This window comes from Panulirus ornatus, chromosome 12 (genome assembly GCF_036320965.1).
Source record: "Panulirus ornatus isolate Po-2019 chromosome 12, ASM3632096v1, whole genome shotgun sequence".
Classification (NCBI taxonomy): Eukaryota; Metazoa; Arthropoda; class Malacostraca; order Decapoda; family Palinuridae; genus Panulirus; species Panulirus ornatus.
The window spans coordinates 54366058-54379941 of record NC_092235.1 but is presented as its reverse complement, the minus strand read 5'-3'; the positions used below and the strand labels follow the sequence as shown (position 1 = coordinate 54379941).

The window sequence follows — 13884 nt, the reverse complement described above, 5'->3', positions numbered from 1 at the left end:
CCCAGTGAAGAGCCGCACCTTGCTCTGGATTTAGCGAGTCTTGGGGCCTTGACTTGGCTGTATCATTTTGTGCTATGAATTTTCTCGTCCAGATGATAGGATTGCACATCGCAATAAACAAAGTAGTTGTTGATATATATATTTTTTCTTACTATTCTCCATTTCCCGCATCAGCGAGGTAGCGCTAAGAACAGAGGAGTGAGCCTTTGAGGGAATATCCTCACTTGGCTCCCTTCTCTGCTCCCCCAGTCAAATACCAGCTTGGGTGGAAATAAAGTGAGAAAGGAGAAGAGACTAGAGATTCATCAGGGCTCCGCTGGTGTTTGTAGATTTGACTCTTAAAGATAGGAAAAGGAGAGGCATGAGGAGCCATGTGGGTGCAAAGACATGAGAATGAACTACAGAATCCAAGATGTGGTCATGTGGGGCTGGCTGTATTTGTAACTTTGAGGGGGGAAATTATATTGAAGATTTTTAGCTGTAAAGTAATTTAGGCTCGAGATTACAACCAGAGGTGAATATTAATGAAACATTACATGTCATTGTACTCTTTAGTGAGATGTAACTTTTTTTTAGACCTGCAAACCAATGCGGCTGCTGGAATGATATGGAAACATGTAAGCGAAATAGTAGCAGTATCATGACTTAGATCAAGTGACTTATCTGTTTAGGGTCTTATTTCAGGGGGGGTCGATATATGTCGTGTTTGCTGGGAAGAACGCCTGGATTGTATGGAGACGCTTGTAAGTGGATTATGAGTTCGACTCGATGTATGGGGTTATATTCTCACCTTACGAACTGCATGATTTGAAAGAGGGAAATGTGGTTATGAACGACATCTATTGCTTGGGAGATTACAGTTATGGATTACGTCACTTGTCAGGGAGAGTGTAGTAATGGATAACATCAATTGTCATGGAGATTGTTGTAATGGATAACATCTATCGTCAGGGAGAGTGTAGTAATGGATAACATCTATCGTCAGGGAGAATCCAGTAATGGATGACATCATCTGTCAGGGGTAGGGTAGAGATGGATGATACCAGTTGTCATGGAGGGAACAATAATGGATTGCGGATTACTTTGAAGTTTTCATTTTAGGGATTGTATTATTTATTGCATTATCTATGGATAGATTTAGGAATTTTTCATCGGTTCGGGATCTTATGAATCGCTTTAGGGACTGGGTTCGTAGCCTCGGAATTATGATACTGGAGATCTGTAGACGTTTCAAACCTGTCATCGATTTGACTCGTGGTACAAGATCAAACTCTGGGTTACCAATCAAGTGTTTGATGATAACATACTCGCCACTTACGGTGTGCCTCTGTGTGTGTCTGTGTGTGTGTGTGTGTGTGTCTGTTTCTGTGTCTGTGTTATATTTTTATTTCCATGTACTTCTACGTCTACATGTATCTTTATATACATTACGTGTTCTGCCGATCCCCACCTTCAGGGACGCTATACAGTGTTGGTCACAAGGTTCTTCTTACGTGCTCCCGTTTATACATTCTCCCAAGAATGTGAACCAAACTGCTCTCAGCTCTTTGACATTTCTCTGTTTCTCTTTCGTGCCCCTTGAAGGGAAATTATGCAGGAGTATGACTGTGGAACGCCGCTACTCTATAAGGGGAGCTGGGTCTCGCGCGCGTGATGGTAGGTGACAAGAATGTAAGTCTTTTTCATTCGTTTAGATAGATTAGAAGCTGAAGGCTTCCCTTATCGTGTGGTCTGTCATGCCGTCTTTTAGATGTCTGTCCGTCCTCCGGGAGGCCTGTGATACGAGTGGGTGTCTCGTGTGTGCGTTTTGCATCACTCAGGTAAGGTGTGAGGGGGGGTTCTCGGTCCCTATAATGTATGCGTCTCAGTCTTTCGAGCTTACGGCAGGCTACACGGCATAACCTTCGGCCCTTTGTAGTGGGAATTCTCAGTGGTTTTGCTTAGTTTCTTGGCAGTTGTACCATACGGGGGTTTAAGAGGAACAACAGCATCCTTTGTTTCCAAATCACACCACCAGAGGCGGTAGTTCACACAGCCGTAGGTTTGATATTCATCTCTCGGGGACTATGAACTCCTCTCTCTCTCTCTCTCTCTCTCTCTCTCTCTCTCTCTCTCTCTCTCTCTCTCTCTCTCTCTCTCTCTCTCTCTCTCTCTCTCTCTCTCTACCCTTGTACATCAGAATGGTGTTATACCCACCTAAGTACATTATTGGCCTTACCCTGGATTACCCTAACTAAGCTTCTCTCATTACCCAGTGAATCTCAAGAGTATGAGGATTAAACCTCTTGATTGTGGTTTGTTTACTCTTTTAAAACTCTAGTTTTGCCCTTTAGTTGCGTGCACTTAACACGAGTACCATTACTGGACACATGTGGCCCTCAGACTCTGTCCCAGAATCGCCATGAAATGAACCCCTTGTGTAGCTAATCTTTTACCTCGGAAGTGAGATAACATCCCCGCCATCACACACACACACACACACGATTATTACGAGCACTTGATTACGTCACCCCGACCAACACACAGACAATCTTTTCGCACAACATAGGAGGAATCTCCAACTGCAGGAGGGAATGAAGTTTGGCGAAATTGGGATAATCTCTCACGCTGTCTCCAAGAGCTGCCGCAAAATGTCCAATAATGAAACGCATTTTTTTTCTCTCACCTCTTTCTTCTTCTTTTTTTCCTCTTCTTCTTCTTCTTCTTCTTCTTCTTCTTCTTCTTCTTCTTCCTCTTCCTCCTCCTCCTGCTTTTGTTTCATCTTTTTTACTCTTCTCCATTATCTTATCATCATCATCTTTTTCTTCTTCTTCTTCCATTTCTTTTCTCCTCAACCTCCACCTCTCCTCCAGCGGTACACCGGCGCCTCCTCCTGCAATATTCATCCTCTCCTCTTTGGCAAAATGTCGGTGGTCGCCAGGTACAGCGGCTCGACCGTGCCTTTTATTCCTGTTCCAAACATTTCCTGGAGCATTTGTGGAGAAAACATTTGCATGTGGCTGCTGTGTATTTTGTGTGTGTGTGTGTGTGTGTGTGTGTGTGTGTGTGTAGCTGTTACGTTACTTTCGTATCGCTCCTGACTGGCTGCTGTGTGTTCCGTGAGTGGTTGGATTTTAAATTCCAAGTGGCTCTTCTATGTTTCCTGTGTGTACGTTATGAGGTTCTGGAGTGGCTGTTGCGTGACGGTCCGGTGCTTTCATGCCTGACTCTTGCGCGGTTTCTGGTCGACTTGTATGGCTCCTGAGTTTACTTTATTATATACCTCAGAATGGCTCATAAGTGGTGGCCCCCCCCCCCCCCTTGGAGTGTGCTGTTGTGTCCTCCCAAATCGACTTCTGTTTGTTTCCTGTCTGACTGTTGTTTGCCTCCGGCGAAGCTATTTCTGTGACTTTGGAATGACTCTTGTATAACTCGTGTGCGCCTGTTTTTGCACGTTGAATTACCTCTCACTGACTAGACGTTTAGGAGGTTTGTGTCCGTCGCGAGGATGGTACCCGACCCCTTTAAGGCTAGTGGCGAGGTCAAAGACTCGTCTGGGACTCGGAGTGTCATCGGGAGACCTCCCTGGCTGTCAGTAGAAGGACTTGTTCCACATAAGTCTTCGGTATCATGGAGATGGGTGACACAGAGCGTCTGGACTCCCACTCATCAGTCACTGCTTTGAAGGAGGACCTGCCTTTCCCGTCCGTGCTGCTTTTAAGGAGGACCTGACTGACACATCCTTGCTGCTGTGGAGGAGGAATTGTCTCTCTCTAGTCCCTGCTGGCTGACCCATCTGTGAAAGACAATGACTTACGAACGCCACCAGCTGGAGTGAAAGAGAAGAATGTTGTATTTCAGAGAGCATCGAGGCACAGAACGTACCATACTGTACGTCTGGGATTCACAGCGATGGATATCAGGGAATTATAAGAAGGTTCCACAGGTTCATGACACAGACTACGTCGCAGGATAGCTCCAGATCTCAACTGCATCTTACATCTAGATGATAAATTAACGTCTCCTGCATAGGTTTCGATGGTAATGTTAGCTCGCGGCAGTGAATAGTTAACTTGCCTTATCTTACCCAAGAAATCAGGTGTTTTAATGTGGTCGTGACGTAAGCAGTACGTTCTGTCTTCCTTGTCAACAAGATCCCAGAAAAGTAGTGTATGATTATGTGTATATTCCAGTCACTACTTGCAGTCCATTTAGGCTCTTAAAAGAGAGAGAGAGAAATAGGTTGGTCGTTCATACTATTCACTTGTCAGTCGTAAAGATACATTCGTGGAACGGCAACATCTTGAGGGCTCAACGCCGAAAATATAAGACAAATGCAAACTTTCTGTGAAGTGAAAAAGTTCGTCAAGTGTTGAATATTTAGAGGGCACAGCAGGTTTGTCGGGAATACATTATATAGAGGAACCTTCACAACAGTGCAGGTATTTAGAGTGATTCGGAATGTCAGGGAGGAACACCAGAGGAGAATCGATCCTAGTGTCAGAGAAGCATCTCGTCCTTTGAACACGACGGTACGATCGTTGAACACGACGGTACGACCCTTGAACACGACGGTACGACCCTTGAAGACGACGGTACGATCCTTGAACACGACGGTGCGATCCTTGAACACGACGGTGCAATCCTTGAACACGACAGTGCGATCCTTAAACACGACGGTGCAACGCTTGAACACGACGGCACGACCCTTGAACACGACGGTACGACCCTTGAACACGACAGGACGATCCTTGAACACGACGGTACGACCCTTGAACACGACAGTGCGATCCTTGAGCGCGACGGTACGACCCTTGAACACGACGGTACGACCCTTGAACACGACGGCGCGATCCTTGAACACGAATGTGCACTCTATAAATACGCGTCGGTAAGATCATCGAGCACTACTGTACGATCCTTGATCACTTCGATAAGATCCTTGGAATAGATGAGAAGGACAGATAACATCGGATGGACGAGATAGGTGAACAAGATCGGATATATATATATATATATATATATATATATATATATATATATATATATATATATTTTTTTTTTTTTTAAACTATTCGCCATTTCCCGCGTTAGCGAAGTAGCGTTAAGAACAGAGGACTGGGCCTTTGAGGGAATACCCTCACCTGGCCCAATTCTCTGTTCCTTCTTTTGGAAAATTAAAAAAAAACGAGAGGGGAGGATTTCCAGCCCCCCGCTCCCTCCCCTTTTAGTCGCCTTCTACGACACGCAGGGAATACGTGGGAAGTATTCTTTCTCCCCTATCCCCAGGGAAATATATATATATATATATATATATATATATATATATATTGCGGGACAAAGGGAGGGAAGGAAGGAGATTGTCAGGAAGGGAAGGAGAGGAGGAGGACAATATCAGAGCGGTGGTAACCCTCACTGTGTATAAACCTGTGCATTATGCATGAGCACGCCCGACTGGAAGCTCATTCACCACGCCTTCCAGCGCACCTTCCAGATCCTGGACATTTGTTCTTCGCGCTGGGAAATCTCCTATGCATAATAGGAAAATTCCCCCGCCCAAAAGTCAACAAATCCCGACCCCAATGGCAAATTTGTAATTTTTCGAGACGGAAAATACTTCCGATACTAAGTTTAAAGATTGTTACAGCGATACAGAAGCCTTCGTACTACTGGTGAGGTCTCTCCTGTTATGTCGAGACCTCACTGATATGTTTACATTGAATTAAGACTTGCTCTCGTTACAAATTAAGACCTGCTTCAGTGGCACATTAAGACCTGGTCCTGGAACACATGAAGACCTGCCCCTAGAACACATTAAGACTTGTTAGAGTAGCACGTTAAGATCTGCTTCAGTAGCACATTAAGACCTGCTCCTGGAACGCATAAAGACCTGCTCCTGAAACACATTTAGATTTGTTCTAGTAGCACGTTAAGACCTGCTTCAGTTAGACATTAAGACCAGCTCCTGGAACACGTTAAGACCTGCTCCTGGAACACATTAAGATATGTTCTAGTAGCACGTTAAGACCTGCTTCAGTTAGACATTAAGACCTGCTCCTGGAACGCATAAAGACCTGCTCCTGAAACACATTAAGATTTGTTCTAGTAGCACGTTAAGACCTGCTTCAGTTAGACATTAAGACCAGCTCCTGGAACACGTTAAGACCTGCTCCTGGAACACATTAAGATATGTTCTAGTAGCACGTTAAGACCTGCTTCAGTTAGACATTAAGACCTGCTCCTGGAACACGTTAAGACCTGCTCCTGGAACACATTAAGACTTGATCCGGTAACACGTTAAGACCTGCTTCAGTTAGACATTAAAACCTGCTTCAGTAGCACATTGCGTCCTGGTCCCGCGGCACGTGAAGACCCCTCAAAAGATTATCATTGGCCCTTAAGCACGACCGCACGACCCTTGGGTATGATAGACAGGCCTTCATGCCCAAAGGTTTTTTGTTTTAATGTTGTGCTCAGTGATCGCATCCTTTGCTCAAGTATCGTACCATCTGTTCGAGAATCGTTCCATCTGCTTAGTGATCGTGCCATCATGCTAAATGGATTAAGACGCATCTTCACCGTACCACAGAAAGAACCCCCCCCTCTTCCGCAGCAAAATAGCCTTGCAACTAAGTCGTAAAGACCCATTAACATCAGTATTGTAATAGGGGAAGACCCGTTACCCTGGCTTCCAGACACCATTTTTACGTGATTGAAAAGCCAGTTTGGTGGCTCGATAAGAACCACCACCATTGGATCTAAGTTCCCATTTCCATAGCACATTAAGAACCATTGTTATGCCACGCAGTCCAACATCCTTAGCATATTAAAAACTCACCAAAGTTGCACACGTAGACTGAACATTGTAACAACAGACAATGTCCAACCGATATAATGCATATATATGACTTCTTTATAATCCTTTAAAAGTACCTTTAAAGAAGTTTTGACATGGTATGCTTGCCAAGACGAATTGTATTTCATATTGCTTTATCAGGATATTGTGAGAATGATGTGTATCATTTACAGCATACACTGATCTCAAGAGAGGTGTATGTAGGGCAAGAGAATCGCAATCATGGCATTCCAGCGTTGAATCATGAAATGAAGATTAGATTTAAGAACAGCGGAATATACTTTTAATTTTCTTTTATTATCTTTAAAAAAAGAAGACATACGGTATATGGTACCCCGCTAGTTATTTTGATGCATAATGCATGAAGACGCTAATATACTTGATTTGCATGATGGTGTTAGATCTGATGGTTAAGGTATGGTAATGAAGGTCTATAGAGGCCTGTTACAAGCAGATTTGACCATAAAGATCGACCTGGCTTTTTGAATGTGATTTGTTCGAGTTTTGAGGTTGAGGAAGGTCACAGATGGTTGAGGTTGTGGTTGAGAGGTTGTACGTTGGGGATACACTGGTGGGACTGAGGGATTGTGTGTGGGATACGGTGTTGTGAGTGGGAAGTTGGGGGTTATACTGTGTTGTGTGGGATACACAGTACTGGGAGTGGTGTGTGTGGGATACACAAGGCTGGTGGGACTAGTAGGTTGTGTGTAGGATATGTTACACAGTCTTAGAAGCATCATTGTACGAAGCGAAGATAATGAGTCACATATGAATACATCACCGAGCAATACTTAAATAGATTCGAAAGATCGACTAGGCTGTATACATGACACATGAAGACTATATATATATATATATATATATATATATATATATATATATATATATATATATATATATATATATTCTTTTGTCATTTTCTTTTGGAAGTTCAGGTAGTGATTTCCAAATGAGTTGTGTGTGTGTGTCTGTCTGTCTGTTTGTCTGTGTGTAATTTAGCATTAGTTAATTGCGCTCGTTTCTGGTCGGTATTGGGAACTCCCAAATGAGGAAGAAAAGCCTGTTTCCCCCCCTGAGTATCATGTGAAGTGTCTCTGTGAGATTTAGGAACAGCCTCATATTTTACTAACTACGAGTGAAATTTGTTCATCTGTGAACGGGCTAGAGAACCGTAATCAGATGTTCAGCAAGCACGGAAGATCCGCTCTCCCGTGCTCTCAACGAGGAAACTAAGGCTGTCTTGTGTGCAGGAGTTGGTCATATTGTTGACATACATCAGGGAGAAGCATGGGACCCAGTATGGATCACATACATCAGGGAGAAGCATGGGACCCAGTATGGATCACATACATCAGGGAGAAACATGGGACCCAGTATGGATCACATACATCAGGGAGAAACATGGGACCCAGTATGGATCACATACATCAGGGAGAAACATGGGACCCAGTATGGATCACATACATCAGGGAGAAGCATGGGACACAGTATGGATCACATACATCAGGGAGAAGCATGGGACCCAGTATGGATCACATACATCAGGGAGAAGCATGGGACCCAGTATGGATCACATACATCAGGGAGAAGCATGGGACCCAGTATGGATCACATACATCAGGGAGAAGCATGGGACCCAGTATGGATCACATACATCAGGGAGAAGCATGGGACCCAGTATGGATGACATACATCAGGGAGAAGCATGGGACCCAGTATGGATCACATACATCAGGGAGAAGCATGGGACCCAGTATGGATCCTTCGAGTACTTCCATAAACAACGTGATTGATAAATGAAGGATGATTAGAAAGAGAGAGAGACTGAAAAAAAAAAAAGAAAATTTATCCTTCATAAAATGGTTCCATTGTACGCTGGAGCGTTCCAGCTCAGTGTAGTTGATTTAAATGTCGTGTCAACGTACGCTGAATTGTTCCAGCTCAAGTAGTTAATTAGATGTACTTCACGGTACCAGGTACTGTTGAAGATATTGATATGAATTTTTTTTTTTCTTGAGCGTCGTTTGCTTTGTGGAGATCAACACAGTCATGCAAAACAGTCAGGATTAGTTTTATTTTCTCTTCTCTCTCTTCTCTTCTCAAGCCATATTGATTTTCGATAAACTTTAGATTACTTTCAAGTTGTTTCGTGGCTTGGCAACGTACTGAGGTTTTTTAGTCACAGTGCCGAAGACGGATTTACACCAATATTTAGTTCGGTATACCTTCAACATTCTCTGCCCGACCAGGAAATATGTCCCCGTCTTCGGAGTTATGACGAAGGAGGGATGGGGTCGGGGAGACGGGCGCCAATAGTGAGTGTAGAGATTCGCAAGACTCATGCCTGGCATGGACTCTTGCCAGTGGCAGCCCGTTTTCTGGTGTTCCATTACTGGCACAGGTCGTGTGTGCGTGTCTGCATGTGTATAGGTTTTTTTTACGTGTGTTTCTCTCTCTCTCTCTCTCTCTCTCTCTCTCTCTCTCTCTCTCTCTCTCTCTCTCTCTCTCTCTCTCTCTCTCTCTCTCTCTCTCTCTCTCTCTCTCTCTCTCTCTCTCTCTCTCTCTCTCTCTCTCTCTCTCTCTCTCTCTCTCTCTCTCTCTCTGTGTGTGTGTGTGTGTGTGTGTGTGTGACATAGACTGTGGTTTGGCATTATCTTCTGATTGTGGTTTGATATTATCTTCTGGCAACGTATTGGTCATTAGATATACTGGCTATTTCAGTAGAAGTTCAAATTTACTTGTGACCCGGAAGAACAAATCATATATGTTTTGACATGTTGTCACCCCCCCCCACCATTCACATCCCCCCCACCTCCCCAATCTAGATGGCTTTGGTTTCCATGTGGACTTGTGTGTGTGTGGGGAGCTGGGGTGGGGTTCCTCTCAATTGTCTCCACTTCTCTGAGGGTAATGGTTGAATGCATCATGGGAAGCGTCCGCAGCGTGTGAGTTGTACCCTGGATTACTGTGGCCGTGTTGTTCCAGGCACCGTCCATTCTTCCGTTGCTTCCAAACTGGATTACATTTTCTGTCATGACCCATCCTTTACCTAGTCTACCTGGCCTCTTGGCTGCAAGCATTTGAAGGTTTATTCCCTATCTTGTATATTATGTTCCTCTGGAGTGTATGTTATGTACATTGATCTCTCAGACGAAAGATATGTTGGGACAAAAAAGTTTTTGTTTAAACTTTCGGTAAATTTGTTGACATCTTAAAACTTTCTGATGCCGATCTGGTAAACACTTGCTGTCATGCAGCTGATCGATTCGAAGACGGATAGACAAGTGAAGATGGATTGATAGATGATGTGAAAGACAGAGTTAAAATGGTTGAGTAAATATGTATATATATATATATATATATATATATATATATATATATATATATATATATATATATATATAATAGTCAGTTGGGAGGTGAGTTTGAATGGAGAAAAACTGGAGGAAGTGAAGTGTTTTAGATATCTGGGAGTGGATCTGGCAGCGGATGGAACCATGGAAGCGGAAGTGGATCATAGGATGGGGGAGGGGGCGAAAATCCTGGGGGCCTTGAAGAATGTGTGGAAGTCGAGAACATTATCTCGGAAAGCAAAAATGGGTATGTTTGAAGGAATAGTGGTTCCAACAATGTTATATGGTTGCGAGGCGTGGGCTATGGATAGAGTTGTGCGCAGGAGGATGGATGTGCTGGAAATGAGATGTTTGAGGACAATGTGTGGTGTGAGGTGGTTTGATCGAGTGAGTAACGTAAGGGTAAGAGAGAGGTGTGGAAATAAAAAGAGCGTGGTTGAGAGAGCAGAAGAGGGTGTTTTGAAGTGGTTTGGGCACATGGAGAGAATGAGTGAGGAAAGATTGACCAAGAGGATATATGTGTCGGAGGTGGAGGGAACGAGGAGAAGAGGGAGACCAAATTGGAGGTGGAAAGATGGAGTGAAAAAGATTTTGTGTGATCGGGGCCTGAACATGCAGGAGGGTGAAAGGAGGGCAAGGAATAGAGTGAATTGGAACGATGTGGTATACCAGGGTTGACGTGCTGTCAGTGGATTGAATCAAGGCATGTGAAGCGGAACTGAGAAAGACCCGTCCCACACCAGACCATATAGACTCGGCACGAACGTCCGTAAACAACTGCCTGTCAATGGCAGTAGACTTCCCGGGACCTCGCACAGCCGTACAGAAAGCTAAGAACTCAATCCCGAGAAGAAGTTAGATAAATAAGAGGTAAATTAGCGTGGTACTTCCTAAAGGACTTCAGCATCTGTTCAATATCGACAGTGCTATGCTAAGCACGGGATTCTATCCCCGAAGGCTCAGGAATGCCAGAAACAGATACTGAAGAACGACAGCCCCATATCCCTCGTAGAAGTCTCAGGGAAACTTTCTGAAAGAATTATGAGCCTAAGGTTAGAAGGGCACCTGGAAAACAATAACCTCTAGAACCTTAATCAATACGGCTCCCTGAGAGGCAAAACACAACCTCTGCCATCGCGATTTCTGCAGAAAGTTATCTGTCTGCAGAGGACAAGGAATAGATTGCACAGTTGTGCAGAGACATATGCAAAGCCTTTGACACAGTGTAGACAATCGCCCTACAGTATAAATTGCAATGAATAGGCTTGCGTGAGACCCCAGAAAGAGTGCTGTGTAATTTTATGGACCAACGCATCGCTGAAATTATCATCAGAAGCTCTGCCACGTCACCCAAACTTCCATCATGAATCGAGGTCCCACAGGGTAGCGTCCTATCATCGACACTGTTTGTGATTTACACCTCTGGCATGGTGCCATGAGGATGGACATCCTCTATGTCGATGACGGCGCTCAGATAGTAGTATCAGACAACTTACTTCCTGAACATGCTCGATTCCTACAGTCCGAGGCAACCAGACACATAATCATAAGCTATAACACGATAGCGCGTAAGAAGAGCTATAATATCCCAGGCCACACTCACATCAAGAGGTATGGTAATACATCATATTAGCAAGAGATCCGCACAAAGAAAAGCGACCAGTCTGAATACAGTCTGGCACTTTCGAGAGAACCAAACATTCCATATGATCGAGGCCATGATAATACCTGTGCCAGCTTACTTAACCTAGACCAACGTTCCTCGCTTCCAGATCACGCATGATGGAGTTACAGATGATCTAGGATTCGTCACAATTGAAAAATACCTGTACGTTAAAAATGCCTTCGAACTACACGAATGGTTAAAGAGTAAACCAATCCATTCGTACCTAAGAGACGCCTTCCAAAAATATGGCAGAGACTTGAAGATACATCGATGAAAATATGGCAGAGACTTGAAGATACATCGATGATATAAACTGCAGACAAATCCGACATCTCAAAAAAATAGTACAAACATTGAGTACCTTTGGTTCCTTCGATGCTTCAAAGCATCAGCGAGATTCCGGTCATTTATCTACGCAGTGGACAAGGTTTATCTTAAGTTTGGTGAAATTTCTTGAAAAAAAAAGTACAAAGATACGACTTTAAAAGCATACACATCACACGTTTCCAGATGATTACCCACATGCATAAAAACGTACATCATACGCCTATACACATACTCGTTTTCGCATCCATCTCAAACTATCCCTTCCCCTGTCCCATCGCTTCTTCTTCTTCTTCTCTGATTACACTGGTGAAATGAAAAAGGTCGTGAAGATAGTTTTGTGGCCCCCTGTGTCTGACCCCGACCACCCGGCAACCAGCCTAGCTAAGCTTACACACACACACACACACACACACACACACACACACACACACATACACACACACACACACACATCCTGTCTATCCTCCCTGGAAACCAAAATGTTTAGTAAAAGAATTTTGTTTTTCTCTAAATGAGGCGGTTGACTGGCTGGTCTGTTAGAACAATGGCTTGAGGGGACCTTAGGCCTGCCTTCCACTCTCTCTGCTCTGTGGAGGGGAATAGAAACGAGCACTGGACTAGGGAAGGAACTAGCTTCATCGTCGTCCACTGGGTGGAGTTGTAAGGAAGGACGCGTTAAACCAGCAGCTGGGAACACATGAAATAACCCTAAGGAAGGGAGGAAGGCTGGTTATTACAGGTGCGTCTTGACATACAGAGAACCTAGCTCCCCTGAGGATCGAGGGCGTGAGAGGTAAAGACTTCTGTGTTACACAAGTCTGTCTAGTCTGGCCGTCCCACAGCAGCCGACATACCAACCATCATGCTTTTCCAATCGGTTTTTCTTCGAGTCCTGTAAACAACTTCCTTTGTTATCTGCTACTTCCTGCGTTGTGCTCAGACCTACGTTTCCTTTCTTAAATGCGTAAAATGGCGTAGGTAGAAGGATGTCCCATAGGAGGCGTGTCCGTCGAAAGAGTTCGAATATTGAGATTTTCATCAAGATAAGAGAAATGCAACGAAGATTAGTTTGAGTTCCACAGTTGTTTCTTGTGTCGACTTCTGAAATGTGTAAGGGTTACAGGAAAAGGAAATAACGTGAAGATGGGGTTTTCTCCAGATGACGTGGTATCTGCTGTTTCCAGAGGGAGAGGTAATATATATATATATATATATATATATATATATATATATATATATATATATATATATATATATATATATATATATATATATATATTCCTATGAGTCTACATTATCGAGGTAGGGTTAAGAACAGAAGACTCAGCTTAGGAGTTAAAATCCTTACTTGGCCCCCTTTTCTGTTCCTTCTTTGGAAAAGTAAAAAGGAAAAAGAATGGTGACATTCGCATGTTTACTAAATGGCGTCCTAGCTACGTCTCTTCGTTGTATATCAACTGACTGTTATACTTCTCTCTTGTGTCTCCCCTGATGATGTGATTATTCCACGAAAGTGCGCTTGGGAACTTGTTGTGTTTCATTTTCCCCGTGGACTCTTAGGAATATATATATATATATATATATATATATATATATATATATATATATATATATATATTTATTTTTTTTTTTTTTTTTTGCTTTGTCGCTGTCTCCCGCGTTTGCGAGGTAGCGCAAGGAAACAGACGAAAGAAATGGCCCAA

General features: G+C 43.6%; 1 protein-coding gene across 5 annotated transcripts in view; it reads left to right on the top strand.

The window, feature by feature from the left end:
* The window catches only part of LOC139752068 (teneurin-a-like), a 1037677-nt gene that overhangs the window by 903677 nt on the left and 120116 nt on the right, over positions 1-13884 (top strand). The gene's annotated exons all lie outside the window — the stretch shown is intronic.